General features: G+C 37.1%; 1 protein-coding gene across 1 annotated transcript in view; it reads left to right on the forward strand.

Moving 5' to 3' along the window:
* The window catches only part of LOC117293342 (teneurin-3-like), a 102,722-nt gene that overhangs the window by 26,807 nt on the left and 62,000 nt on the right, over positions 1-13,915 (forward strand). Inside the window, 1 exon segment of the mRNA XM_033775626.1 lies at positions 5,881-5,955. The gene's annotated coding sequence lies outside the window, so the exon portion shown is untranslated.

The following is a 13,915-nucleotide window of genomic DNA, read 5'->3' on the forward strand; positions in this document are numbered from 1 at the left end:
ATTGCTCTGGTCTTGGCCCGAGCCAGCAGGTACCTTCAAATTTTCCCATCCTTCTGATAAAAATGCCCTAGTGCAAAATAAACAACAGCCTTGCCCTCTTAGATGAAATTCCAGGCCTGTAATATGAAGCATAAGTCATGGCTAAAAGAGTTGATTTTGTTGACACCTTGTTTTTGGTCAGTAAAAATGTGCTCATCATAAACGAGACCGCAGTCCCAATGTTGTGTCACCCCTTTGAATGTTTTTAGGTCAGGGGAAAGTAATGCTTTGCTGATGTTATGGAGAAGGGGGTGGGGGGAGGAGAACCATACACCATCAAAAACACCCCCAAGAACCACCTCCATTAGATATCACATCCTGGTAACAAGGTCACAAACAAAGAACTCAATTCCCCAAACTCTCTCCCTCTCTCTCCATACGCTGGTTTCAAGCATTCTTTGGCTTTCCCTGTATGTGTGCTTACCTGTGGTGACTCACCATAAATTACTGGGAAAGCCAATGGCTGAGGCCCTGCATTCCCCAAACTTAATCACAGCGCTGACAGATTTACATAGAGTTTATACATTCCGATTTCACATCAGAAATACCATAGTGAAAATAATAACCTATTTGCATAATGGACGCACAGTGTTTAAACTGCGGATTTTCTGTGTTTCTGTACTTTAGCCTGTGACTAAATTTCCACTGTGCTTATGTAGGTTTGCGGTTTCTGTACTATGGACCATGACTCGGTTTCCAAACAAGTGCTAGCGTAGTTTTGCGGCTTTTGATATGATATTATTTCGGAGTAGTTGGTAAATGTTTAGTTTGTGCTGATTATTGGTAATTCATTGACAATAGAAGGGGTGGATCAAGGCTATTGAACCCTATTCGGAGAAATTGAAGTATCGTTCGTTTGACGTAACCATTCAGAAAGTTTGTGATTAGGTTTTAATACAAAGTTTTGGCTTCCAATCCATACTGTCTTTCTTTTCGTCTGCAGCCAATGCTTGGTCTGCCAATGACACTAATCTTTGGGAATTATTTGATTTTCACAATATATAAATTTAGTACAATGTATACATGTAGGCCTACCATGTAGGCCCTACATTGTACATGCCTATTTTAGATGCATGGATGTATTTACATACATACATTAAATAGCTGTACTTATTGTTCAATACGTGTCTTAAGTCAAAAGTGTAGCCACAAATGTTGTCTTTTGACTTGTTTGGTATGTTGATGAGTATTTTGGTCATATTATTATGCCATTATTTAACTGTTTTTTTTTCATTAACGGGAGTCTTTTTGCAGGAGATTGTATGCTGAATTACTATCTAAGCAAGATGAGAATAATGCTAAATGAATTGGTAAAGAATCAAAAGTTGTAAACATTTCTTTTCGGAATTTGTAAGATTCAGGCCAGATATTTCACAAAGTCAATCGTAGTGAGGATGTGATCCCTATTCCATTCACATCAGTGCAATAAAAACAAGTTTTAAATAGGTTGAAAATTTGATTGACTTAAAGAAACACACTTTTACCCTTGCCGAATAATCATTTGACTATGATTCATTGTTTAGAATGACATTCCAATTCCAGAAAGAGAAATATTCCATTTCAGCACTTGGCCGGCAGGGTGCCAGTGAAACTGACAGACTTTGTTGTGTCCTTGGTTAAGCATTCCTGCTGTGATTAGATGATCAAGGTTACCAGTGTAATAATCCACAGCCCTCTCTGATTGGCAGATCTAGATCTTGTGAAAGGAAGCGGTCAACTTTTCATGTCAGTACAAGGAGCAGCTGGTCACTTCTGCCTAATACCACTTTGTGGTTATAAATACAAACTTAGATATCACATGTTATCACATACCCGTATGCTTTGTTTTTGAAAGGGCAAGGGCACCGGGGCATTTTCCTCTTGGTAAAGGGCACCCTATGAGGAAATTGTAAATTTCTACTGGAGCATTTCAAGGGCACCAAGACAATGACCAGGGGGCATGGAGGCAATTGCCTTCATTGCCTACGTGATGTATCAGACCTGATACCACATTCAGATGTTGATGAGGTTAACGTTTTGTGAGGTGAAAACTCCAGAAAAATCAGGTTTTTAAAGTGAAAAGTAGAGAACAGGTTGGTCATACACTTCAAAAATCTGTCTAGAAATAGATAATTTGAAAATAGAATTACATTTATCTTTTGCGAACTGCTTACCAACCAAAAGTACATTGTGTACCTATGGTATATGTAAAAATTTAGTAAGTGGCTTGACAATTCTGCAGGCTAAATAGCTACATTGTGTACTTCGGGACGCCTGTTGATAAAGACCCCATATGAAAACTTGTGCAAGTTCAAGTTCATTTATTTATAAATTTATTGATAAATTTGGTGGAGATGTTTTTTTTTTAAAGGTGCTCATGTGATAGCAATAACTTCGTTATAATGCCAAAGTTTGGGCAGTGATAAAACAAAATGTTTGTTAACTTGTGGTGAACAAATCTTTTTTAGTTGTCGTTACAACACTTTTACAATCTTTGACCAAGTGTTTCTGTATTTCTTCCAAAAAGCTTGTTTCAATTTAACATATTTTGCGCGCTTCATTCTTACACAAAAGTTAGTTTACTGGCAATAAGTTCCAGGCAGAAAAAAATTAACTTCTCAATTTCCACACAATTTTCATGAAAACAGTGGGCCTGCACGTTTTCCGGAGGTTGTAAGTTAAATTTCCGCTCTTGTCCATTTTTCTTTTGTTCAAGCCAAATGGTTTCTATTAGTATTACAAAGCAAAATTGTTGCCCCCAAGCCTTCATCAAGTTAAATTTTGAACATTCATGTTCAGTAAATGTTTTGTAAGTCTTAGGGTTATGACTCACAAGGCAATTTTTTTAAAGGCAACTTGGAGGAAGCCAGACCCAGTGCAGAAAAACACTTCAAGATCAAGAAACCTTTTTTTCTACAAGTGTCTTATGTACATGTGTCATAGTATATTATTGTTATGATATGCAATAGATGTTGAATTTGCATTGGGATATAAAAGGATTTGTTTATTAAAAAATGCATAAGCCAAACTGAGGGTGCTTTCAAAGATTTAAATTCATTCAAAAATGTTTATGCCTGTTCTTAAAGAAAAAAAAGTGCATTTTTAGTTACACTTTCCGCCCATCAATTATGTCTTTAGTGTCAAACTTAAATGCATCATGTGGTTTTTATTACAACCCCAGCATATTTTAAAATCAAACATCACTCTGTCTCCTCATTTGCATAACTGTCAATCATCACCTGACGTCACCAGCCAGTGACCTCAGAGGTCACGGCTGTAACCCAATCAGGTCGCTTCCAAGACAATTAAGTCTTGAATAACTCTCAGCTAATGAAGCAGAAGGCTGGTCACCTCCTGTTTCAGGCACAACCCCCTTTTATGTCCAGATGACAGGTATATGGTATCCCGGCCATCCCAATGGCATCAGAGAAAAAGATTGGAACAATGCAATAATAATCTTGGTATTTTTTCAGATGGAGAAATCTGTATGCCAAAGGGTCCTATAAATGCGTTAAACTGTAATTGGGCGGATATCAAGTTAGCATTCTTGTCTTGGCTGTTGTGGGAATGAGGTGTTGGGCTGGTTATACTGTGGTTAATTCATTGGGGAATTTGTTTAGTGGGAAAATGTAGTTTCATTTTGTCATCTTGTTTGGAGGTCTGTCATGACACTGTACATGAAACATGAATGAAGGGGTTTTTTGAACCATGGAGCACCATGTTTGAACCAACAGAACCATTTAAAGCTCAAGTTGACTTGCTACATTAAGTAGAGACACTACTGAGTGGTCTTGATTTATGGTCACTCTCTACACTGGATCCTGTATCTAATACTTCAAATGCTTCAAGTTGGTATCAATGGATTTTCAAATGGTCCTGTAAAAGATGTGCTGGTGGTTGGTGGTTGGTGCATGTGAGTGTTCGGTTGTGTCCGAAATGGTAGTCATTTTAAAAATCGGTTAAGCTGTGCTGTGAATCAGAAATTGCGCATAGGAACATTTTATGTTGAACAAAAGTTAGCATGGTACCAGTTGCCAACAAACATAAGGCTGCCTGGTGAGCAATTTATTTTGCTAAACAGCTTGATGAAATTGAGCCCAGATTTATTTATTTATTTAATTTTTTTCCTCCCTTTTTTCCCCCCTGTTTTGAGATAATGTAAAGCTAGATAGTATACCATTAAAACACACAATGGAGAAAGACCACGTACTTGGGTTGAGTAATATTCAGTTTAAATACAAAGAAAGTTTTTGGGCAGGTCTATGACCGAGCGGTCAGTACCCAACAAAATATGTCAGAAAAGTTTTTGAATGATTTTAACTAGGGCAATTAAAATATTTTCCATTAAAAATAAATCAAAATAGTCATAAATTAACAGTTTTACATCCCAATTTTCCTCCTACTTTAACCGCATCAATAACAACCTGCTCGCCACTTCCCGCCTCCTCTGATGACACCCTCGTTTAAGAATGTTGCCCCCCTTTCGCAAATCTGTCGCCGCCCCTGGCCAGATCAACCCCGGTTTATAAATTTACAAAAAAGAGAAAGCACATCCAGCTGATTTATCTACCGAGGACAGAAAATGTCCCCCAAATATTACCCATGGCATTTTATTCTCTTGTTTATGGATAAAATGGATGGCCGGTGGTTGGGTTTATTCCAGGTATAATTTTTGGGGGGTTATGTGCGCTTTAGCTGAATCTGGTCATACAATCCCATGAGTCATTGCAATATTTCTGTCGTCACCTACTGGGTGCTGGTTGTGGAGTGACCCTGGGGTTAACAGAGGGGGCACTTGGAGCTACACTGGTCTAAACACCCCTTGGCGTGACAATGGCCCGCTCCGATCATAAGTAATCATAAGTAATCAGCCGCTCCATTTTACTTTACGGGTGTGGTTCAGATCTGCACATCTAAGTTGAAAAACCCAAACTCAGTGTCTTCATTGAGAGAACGAAATTGAGTTATCATCCACTATCAGGTTCTGAAATATTAAAAAACCCTTGAAAGGTAGTGGAGCACTCCGTTTGGACAGACTTTTAGATGATACCATTTTGGGTTTGGAGATGATTTGATGAAGAAGAGACATGAAACTAGCTCTGGTAAGTTGTGATATGCATGATATGTGGTATCATGAGGGTTGCCTGATTTCCAATTGTGTAAGGTAGAAATTACCATGCACTGGCGCTATTACCAGTGTAATATGTTTGCAATCACAAAATAGCTGTGCAGTGTAGTTTTGCTTGTTGTACATTTGCTACACAAATATGTAGTTACTTTCAAATTAGTAGCGCTGCTATCGTTGCCCCCCAAAAATAATAATTAAAGCTTGGGTTTTCTGAAGGCTATAGTGTTGATTGTTTGAACATCTTAGATGAAATGTACACAGTGTAGATGTAACAGTCAACTGCTTGTTCTATTGCTCTCTGCCGACTATGATTGTGAAAGTGCAAACAGTTGAAAGTTGTTTAGGACAGCAGTATTTAGGAGTACTCCATATGGGCAGTCGGAGTGAGTACAGCAGTATACTTTGTCATGTAGGTGATAATACCACAGGACGAACAGGTTCCTTCTAAGTTATGCTTCTAGGAACTCCCATCGCAAAAGGATCTTTTGCTTAGTGTCCCGTGTGTAGAACTGTAGAGTCATCGCTGGTGTTAAAAGGTTGGAACCAACTTGTAGTCAGGCGGATAATAACATCAACCGAGGACATTACTTTATCTGCAGCATTGTTTGTGAGAACTTTTTGTTGAAATTGTTCACCTGGAATGTGATGTTCTCCAAGAGAGTCTACTAAAAACTCAAGGTTTATTTTGTACTCTATATTGAGCGTGAGTTTTCTACTTTGTCTTCTTGCTGTAGGAAGTGCTTCTGAGAGACTTGAGCTGAGAGAAGCTTTTCAAATAAGTGGACATTTAAACACTGGAAGACTAAAAGGTAAGTCATTACAAGATATTTGTTCTCCTGAATTTTTTTCTCCACCCTAGAATGACTTCCTGTTGGTACATATTACCCTTTTAAATTGAAAAAAATAGTTAACGGCCTGACGTCGACCCTAGCAGAGTCTTTCTCGAAGAGAATTAAATTGAATGAAAACAAAACATAACCACTTTTTCTACTTAGATAAAGATGTTTTTTTCAAGAAAGAATTTGCTTTTGAATACTGCACATCAACCAAAAGGTGGTATGCAAACAAGTGGCCCATCATCACCGACGGCTTTTTCCCAGACTGTGTTTAAATTGTGTTAAAAAAATGAAGTAATAAACCACGCACAAGGGAAACTAACTGGGTAAATTACAAAATAATTTGAAAAGTTGAGCTAAAACTGGTTTACTGAAGCAGTACTTCAACTCTGCAACCTCTGGATTAACAGGCCCGCACTCAAACAACTGAGCTATCTCGTCCCAATGTCGGCAAGGGATCACACCCAAGTCCCACTCCAGTAAATTGTCCTTGTTCCACCAAAAATAATGTTTTTTAAGCAGGGAAAAAAAAACCTAAACATTTTGAAACGATTTTTTTAAATTATATTTATTATCACGTTTTGAGCCTATGATTGGGATCAGAACCCAAATGTGCTGCTTATCACAGCATTTTGTGTTTACAACTCCCCTGTAAAACCAACAAGTGCAGAAAAACACTGAAAAAAAAGGACTTGGCATTATAGAGAAGGGTTGCCTGACTTGGAAAAGGAACTATATGTAGTGCCTTGGAGTTCTGGCCCCGACAAGAAACACTTTTAACAGATGTTAAACTTGCATCGAGGATAATGAATATTAATTTGGCTTTTTACCCATACACCAACTTGTGTTAGCACTGTATACTCAGTACTTTCCCGAGTCCTGTGAAAAAATATCACAAGGAAGAAACACTTGATTCTAGATAGGAACCTTGGTTAATTTGTCTACGTAATCAATACAACAACACCATGCATATTGTATTCTCCACAGGCTTTTTACTGTCATCAGGTTCACTTTTCATGTTTAAATTAAATGATGTTTTAAAACAGAGTAGGGCAACACTGTAAAGTAACTCATGCACAGGATATACAATTTAAGCAATTTTATCAACCATGCAAAATTGCGTGACAACATTAATTGTTTGCCAAGTCAGGCAATCCTAGATGTGTATAATGCTCTGTTTTTTTCTGTCTTTTCCCCCTTTTTCTTTTTTTGGGCAAAATAAACATGCTTACATCACTTGTGTGTAATCTTATCACTACATGTAGCTTGAGCAAAGGAAGTAATGCATCAGAAAATACTGAGCGGACAAGGTTTGATAAAAATTCATCTTCAACAATGACAACAATGAATACAATCACAGTCTGTTTTTATAACGAATGGGAATCAATTTCCCTGTTATTAGGAAAGTCATTAATCTAAAGCAAATTTGGCGGAAATTAGTTTTGTCATCTTGAAAATCATGCGATTCCTAATTGAAACCAATACCAAAGTATTTTTTTTTTCTCAAAGAAGACAGTAGAAGATTTATGATTTCAGGAACTTGTGTTGTATCTTCTGAGAGTTGAAAAAACTATTTGCACACTTTGGAAAAAAGACCCAACATTTCATTTGACTTTCTTCTGGTATTGGTAGAGTGGGAAAAACCGTACTCATTCATCATTTCTGCTTGGGAAATCCCTGGTTCTTAAACAGTGCGTTTAAACAAATAAATTAATCATCTCTTTTTTTCATTCATCATTTCTGCTTGGGAAATCCCTTTTGAAACTGTGTTTCTTAAACAGTGCGTTGAAAAAATAATGTCCTTCTAAAAACAGTGCGTTTTAAACAAATAAATTAATCATCTCTTATTTGTTTGTTTGTATCTCATCTTTACATTTATTTATCCAAAGCTGCGTTTGTCCTCCCATATAAAATTAATTGGTCTGAAACCGGTCACTGAACAATAAACAATCAGACTTATGTGGTACCTTAACCTCCACTGGTAAACAAATGTACCCAATATTTCTCTCGACACCCGTTAGAAGAAAGGAAAATTCCAAGGATTAATTGTAAATTTGAGGATAAGATATGGCGAGAAATTCCAAGTTGGCCAAGGCAAACAAGGTGTCAAGGAGACATGCTCAGGGTTTGAAGCTTTTTAGTGGAGTAGGCTACATGTAAGTCATTGAAATTTATGCGGCTGACTTTTGGACTTGGCAGCAACGTTAGGCATTCTATTCTTCCTAATCTGGTTTTCCCATTGTTTTGTCCTTAATTTGTTTTGATTAGTAGCCTGTACATAATTTAAAAGAGAAGGTATACTTTTGGTAATCACTTTTAAAATTAATTGCAATAAGCACCTCCATTGGTTAGAAGCCAATAGACCAAGCGCACCGGGCGCGCAAGTGTTAAGCACCACGCGCCATTTGCTGCGGTGTCTTCAATGCCTTGGTGCACAAAAAGACACCGCAGTTGGTAATTTTCAATAGAGGGCGCTACCAACTTTTTTTTTCGTCGGATTGGTCTATAGCAGATTACAATAGTGATTAAAGTATATAAACTAAAAGGATTTCACTTGGAAGTAAAATGGTTATGTAAAAAGATGTCACTTTGTATGCCCCTAAAACTGAATCTGAGGGAGTGTTACTGTCAGTAACACCTCTCAGATTGTGTATTCCTATTAGGGAATTTTTTTCCTGCGTGAGCTTTTTTTTTTCGTACACAAAATTACAAAATCATGTTTCGTGGTTAGAAGTAAATTTAGCTGTGAAGTTTTTAAAGACATCATCATTGATACAAAGCAGCAAAATTAGCAACACCTGTGATCATTGTCTTAAGGTTGTTGAGATGGATGGGTGGAGGGTGAGTCTGTTGAGGTGTGATGACAAGAAGTGTTTGTTTTCGTAGTGTCACTCTGATGGTCTTGATAATGAGTGTGTCAGGTTTGATTGATCTGACCTCCAATTCAGGTCTCTCCTTAATAACCTTTAATGAAGTGTCAGGAGCATCATTGTGTTAATGAGGATTTCCCTTCTCTCAAACAATCGCCTATTCCTGTCTGAAATGGTCATCCCCTGACATTTCCAATTGTCACTTTACAATGTAAATGACTCGTCAGTAGTTTTAGTGTGATGTATTGTTGTGTTTATATTTGTTTGTATCCTTTTAGTGAGCTTATGATAATCGGACAAAATGACTACAGGTGTGTCCCATCTGGTCATTACTCATTGTGTGCTGTGCTCTAAGTATAAACAAAGAGGTATATATTGCTGTAAATAAACCAACTTGAAGGATGGTAGCAGTGTTGTTTTTTAAAAGAATATTTAAGTCATTGAAATTTTTGTTTTCTCTTTAAAGATCATTTGGCATATTGTTCCAAAGTAATAATGAACTTATTAGCGAAAATGAGCTTAAATATGTACACATGTATATGAATTAGACTTGTAATTTTATCGCTCTGCGTGAATAGAAGCAAGACTTGAACTGAGCTCGTTGTAAAGAACTGTTGCCAGACTGAACATTTCTTTCTCGGAACTGAAATTATTGCTACAAGTATGTATTTATATTTTTTAAAGTAGTTACAGGAAGTTTAAGTAAAAAGTTTGCAATAAAGTCTTTGTATTTTCAATAATCATAATGAATGTCTTTAAACTGCTTGTTTAATGCTGTCTGGCAATAGGCTTCCTTGCAGTCTGTGTAAATAATTGAACTTCCCAAATTTTGAACAAGATGTGTGACCAAAAAAACCTCAGGTTTCCTAATTACATTTACTCAAAATGTTAGCCTCAGATGTCTATCAAAATCATGTCGCCCTTTGTGGGTAAAGAGCTTCAAGGTGTACTGTATCTCAATTTGTACCATAAACTTGTTCATCATAGACAAATGTACACTTGTATGTGGAATTGTGCTAATGTTGATTGTTGAAACCAGTTAGTTCTACTTATCAAGGAGGGCTGTGCACAATTTCATAGAGCTGTTTACAGGCAAGCAAGTTTGTCTGTCATAACGTTTTCAAGGTTCAAGAACGCAAATTGCGTTGTTATATCCTTGATCTGTTTACAAGAATCAAGTTGTTACATTGTACGCCTTTGGTTTGGCTATGGTGTTTATCCATTAAGAAGTTTTGGTAAAAAGTATTGATCGTTTAGGATCCTCATGCAAAGGATTGAGTGACTCAAAGTGTTGTTCCCTTATGACAGATGATTTTAAATGGGGAGAAGAGACAACAACTGGACTATCAAGAAAAACTCAATAAACTTTGAATATATTGATTAGCTTTAAAATCTTTTTGATGCCCAAAGTTTAAAAAGCATGTTGAGACATAACTCCATCAATTATTGAAAATCAAGTGCGGCTTATAAGTTGGCAAATTGCCCGCAGTCTGGATTAACACCTTAATGCGTGTGACCTTCACGCAATATAATGTTGTCGTGTGCCCGGCAAAAAGGCGTAAGGCCTTACGCCCTTTTGCCGGGAAAACAAAGTAGTTTGTCCCAGTAACAAAATGACGTAAGCAACATCATGGCTCCTGACTTTATAAAATTATCATTTTTTGTTAGTTTTTTTGCTAGAATTGCCCTGAAGACATGTTTCCCCATTCCCCATGCAGAATTTAACCTTTCTAGAATGACTTTTGCATAGCAACATGTTTACCAAACTTTCCCACTCATAATTCTTGAAACACAAATTTTAACATAAATTGCTTACGTCCTTTTGCCGGGAACTTGCCCTTACGTCCTTTTGTCAGGCACACGACGATGTGTTGTTTGATGAACTTTGAAAGAAATGACAACTTCATTTCTGTCATATCCCTGCAGGATTACACTGTGGCTTTAAAAGTACACCAAAATAGATGCGTAGGAAGGGTCAGAACTCAGTGTCTAGATCGTTTATAAAAAATATATTTGGGTAGGATACTTATTGGGTTTTGGAGCGAGGTTCAGGCCTGTATGCTTCGTTTTTTAATGGGCAAGGGGACCAACACATTTTTCTCCTTGGTAAAGGGCACCCTATGGACACCCTATGAGGAAATTGTAAATTTCTACTGGAGCATTTCAATGACACCAAGGCAATGCATCAGGGGGCATGGAGGCAATTCCTTTGTTGCCTTCATAAGCCTCCATAACCAGGCCTGAAAGTGGTAAAAAAGTGTCAAAATTGGCAGTAAATTTAAAAACTGGTTGTCCAAATTGTCCAGTTGTACAACACAATTACTTGTAAATGACAGATAAAACAGGGTGTCCAAATTTAAAACAGGGTGTCCAAATTTAAAACAGGGTGTCCAAAGAACACCCAGTCACCCCTCAGGCTAAGACTATGATTGGAAGAGAGACGAGGGGCAGCGAGGATCTTCTTTAAAAAGGAAATAAGAAGCTAAGCTCTTCTAAAGTCTTCAAAACAACCTATTTTTGTGCAAACCCCTAGAGATATCAAACTTATTTTATTTACTTGTTTGAAAAAAATTAGTAAAATTTGATGATGAAAACAGAGAAGATCAGTCGATAAACAGAATTTGTACAAAGTTGTCAAGGAACTTCAGATTTATGCCTTCTCATATCCTGCTTCGTAATGAACTCTAATTTGTGGGAATTACGTGGTGATGTTTCCGTGATCGCAGAATCAGATAGAACTAATCCTACTGCATTTTTACAGGATCCGGAATAGAGATCAGGGATCATTGCTTGCGTCTTCAGTCTTCAGGCAATTTCCTTCTGGGACTTCTTAAAAGACGGTCCTATTTCTACTTTTACCTCGTTGTATTTGGACAGGCTCTCAATGAATTTTTCAATTTCTATTTTGGGTTTACTGTGAGTTCAGGGCCCAATTTCATGGCTCGCTGCTTACCGCTGAATTATGCGCTTACTCACCATTCTCTGCTTACTGTGCAAGTGCCAAAATTTTTGTGCTAGCTGTGTAAGCAAATAATGCCTAGTAATGTGTATGCATGTGCAAAAGGAAAATTTCCCCGCTAACCCGTGAAATATGTATAATAAGCGGAATTCCCTGCTTCTGTAAGCGCTGATTATTTGCTTACGGTAAGCAGAGCCATACAATTGGGCCCAAAACTGTAGCAGACAAAGCAACATGAATGCCAGTCTTAATTATCGATAGCTGCGATAACATTAATCTTCTGCTCCCTTTGCAGAGGCATTAGGTTAACAATCAACCGGAACGTCTCTTCTTTTTAAGAGTTGGGCCGATGTCGCCAATTTTTTAAAACCAATGAGTTGTTTCCCTGGTGGATTTCCAGAAATGAAATCTGTTTTGCTCATTCTCCTTGCCTCGTCATACCTCATAACTTAATATACTTGTGTTGGAACAATTAGCATGACTCTGATAAAAGTGCATTTATATGGGCGAGTTTATTAATCTATATATTATTGTGCATGAATGATTTCACATCTGTTTTGTTTTTTTTCTCGGCTGAAAATGCACAAAGAGATTTGCCTTACTGTTGTACAATATTCAAGGAATAATCTGTAAAATATTGAGAACAACTTAATAAACAAACCCTTTCAATATTTGGAATTATAGGAGAATTATGGGTTTACCACAAAAAACAAAAACAATTTTTACTCACAAAATAATCTTTCATGGATGCTTTTAGGATACACCCTCCCTGTGGATGATTTGTATTTGCAAGTAGGTGTTTTGCCCAAATGGCTGAGAAAGTTTGTCATCTACAAATGAATCTCCCCCAATTTAAAGACTGCCCCATCAGGTTGTAAAGTGCAAAGAACTGCATAAAAAAGAGCAAAACTTGAGTCCTACATGTGAGCAAAGTAACCAAATCATGTAGGCCTAAATGTTCTTCAGCCAAAAATCATTTGTTTGAAACTTGAGGCAAGGTTCCATTTTCATACAGCTCCTTAAGCAAAAATACTACTTTAAAATTTGTCTGCTAAGCAAAAAAGGGGAATACCAGTCCGAGTGGTACATGTAAGTTATGGGTAACGTATGTGTTTGGGTGGTAACCCCTTTCTAGTAAGCAATATTTCATTTATCACTACTTGTTGTGCTTCAGCAGCTCTATGAAATAAGGCCAAGTAGATGAAAAAAGACGTCCCCATTGTTGTTTTACTAATAATCAGTTAGAGTTCAATTATGCAGTTGGGGATCCTAACAAAGATGTCTTCCTGTGTAGTATCATAAACGCCATAATGCATTTTAGCATGTCATGTCATCCCTAGCTTGTCTGTCATATCCATTCCCCAATGAGTCACGCCGTGGGTATTTTCTTTTCGGTCGTTGATGGTTTATCAATGTTTTTGTTGGGGGAGAGTGGAGTCAGAAATGATGGTGTTTCAATTTGCTTGATAAGGGTTGGGGTAGAATTTCATGGTCAATGTCAGACAAATTATTACAGCTTAACCTTGAAGGTCTACCCAAAATAAAAAAGTATCTTGAAGTGAAAGTGTAACGTTAGTTTTTTTCAGATTTGTATTTTTTTCTTTCTTAACTTGCATTTAAAGTTACAAAAGGAGTGCGATTTCCACTAAAGATCCTGTGAATCTCGGCATTCTTTTGTATGATCAAAAGTTAACGGAGGTTATAGGTTCACTTTCCTTTGTAGTAAATTTGTCCTTCTTTTCACCCAAAAATTAATCTAAAGATGAATAAAATGAAAGAAATTATCAATGGTTGCCTTTCATTCCCGCATCATTTAACAAAGGGATGGAAAGCCAAAAGAAAAGAAAAATGTTTTACTCTGTAATATAAAAATGGTACTTTTAAAATGTTTTTTTCCTGTGTAAACTTTCGCGAAAATCAATCCTCTGCCCATCTGCCCCCTTCCTCCACCCTTAACACCAATTGGCTACAGTGCCAGTTACTCATGCGGGGATCCCTTCATGTCATACTAGACAGATTTAAACTTGAAGAAATAAAATGAAGAAAAAGAAGTGCATTTTTTTTAATTTTTCTTGAAGAAGCAAATAACATACTTAATACCTTC

Source organism: Asterias rubens, chromosome 8 (genome assembly GCF_902459465.1).
Source record: "Asterias rubens chromosome 8, eAstRub1.3, whole genome shotgun sequence".
Classification (NCBI taxonomy): domain Eukaryota; kingdom Metazoa; phylum Echinodermata; class Asteroidea; order Forcipulatida; family Asteriidae; genus Asterias; species Asterias rubens.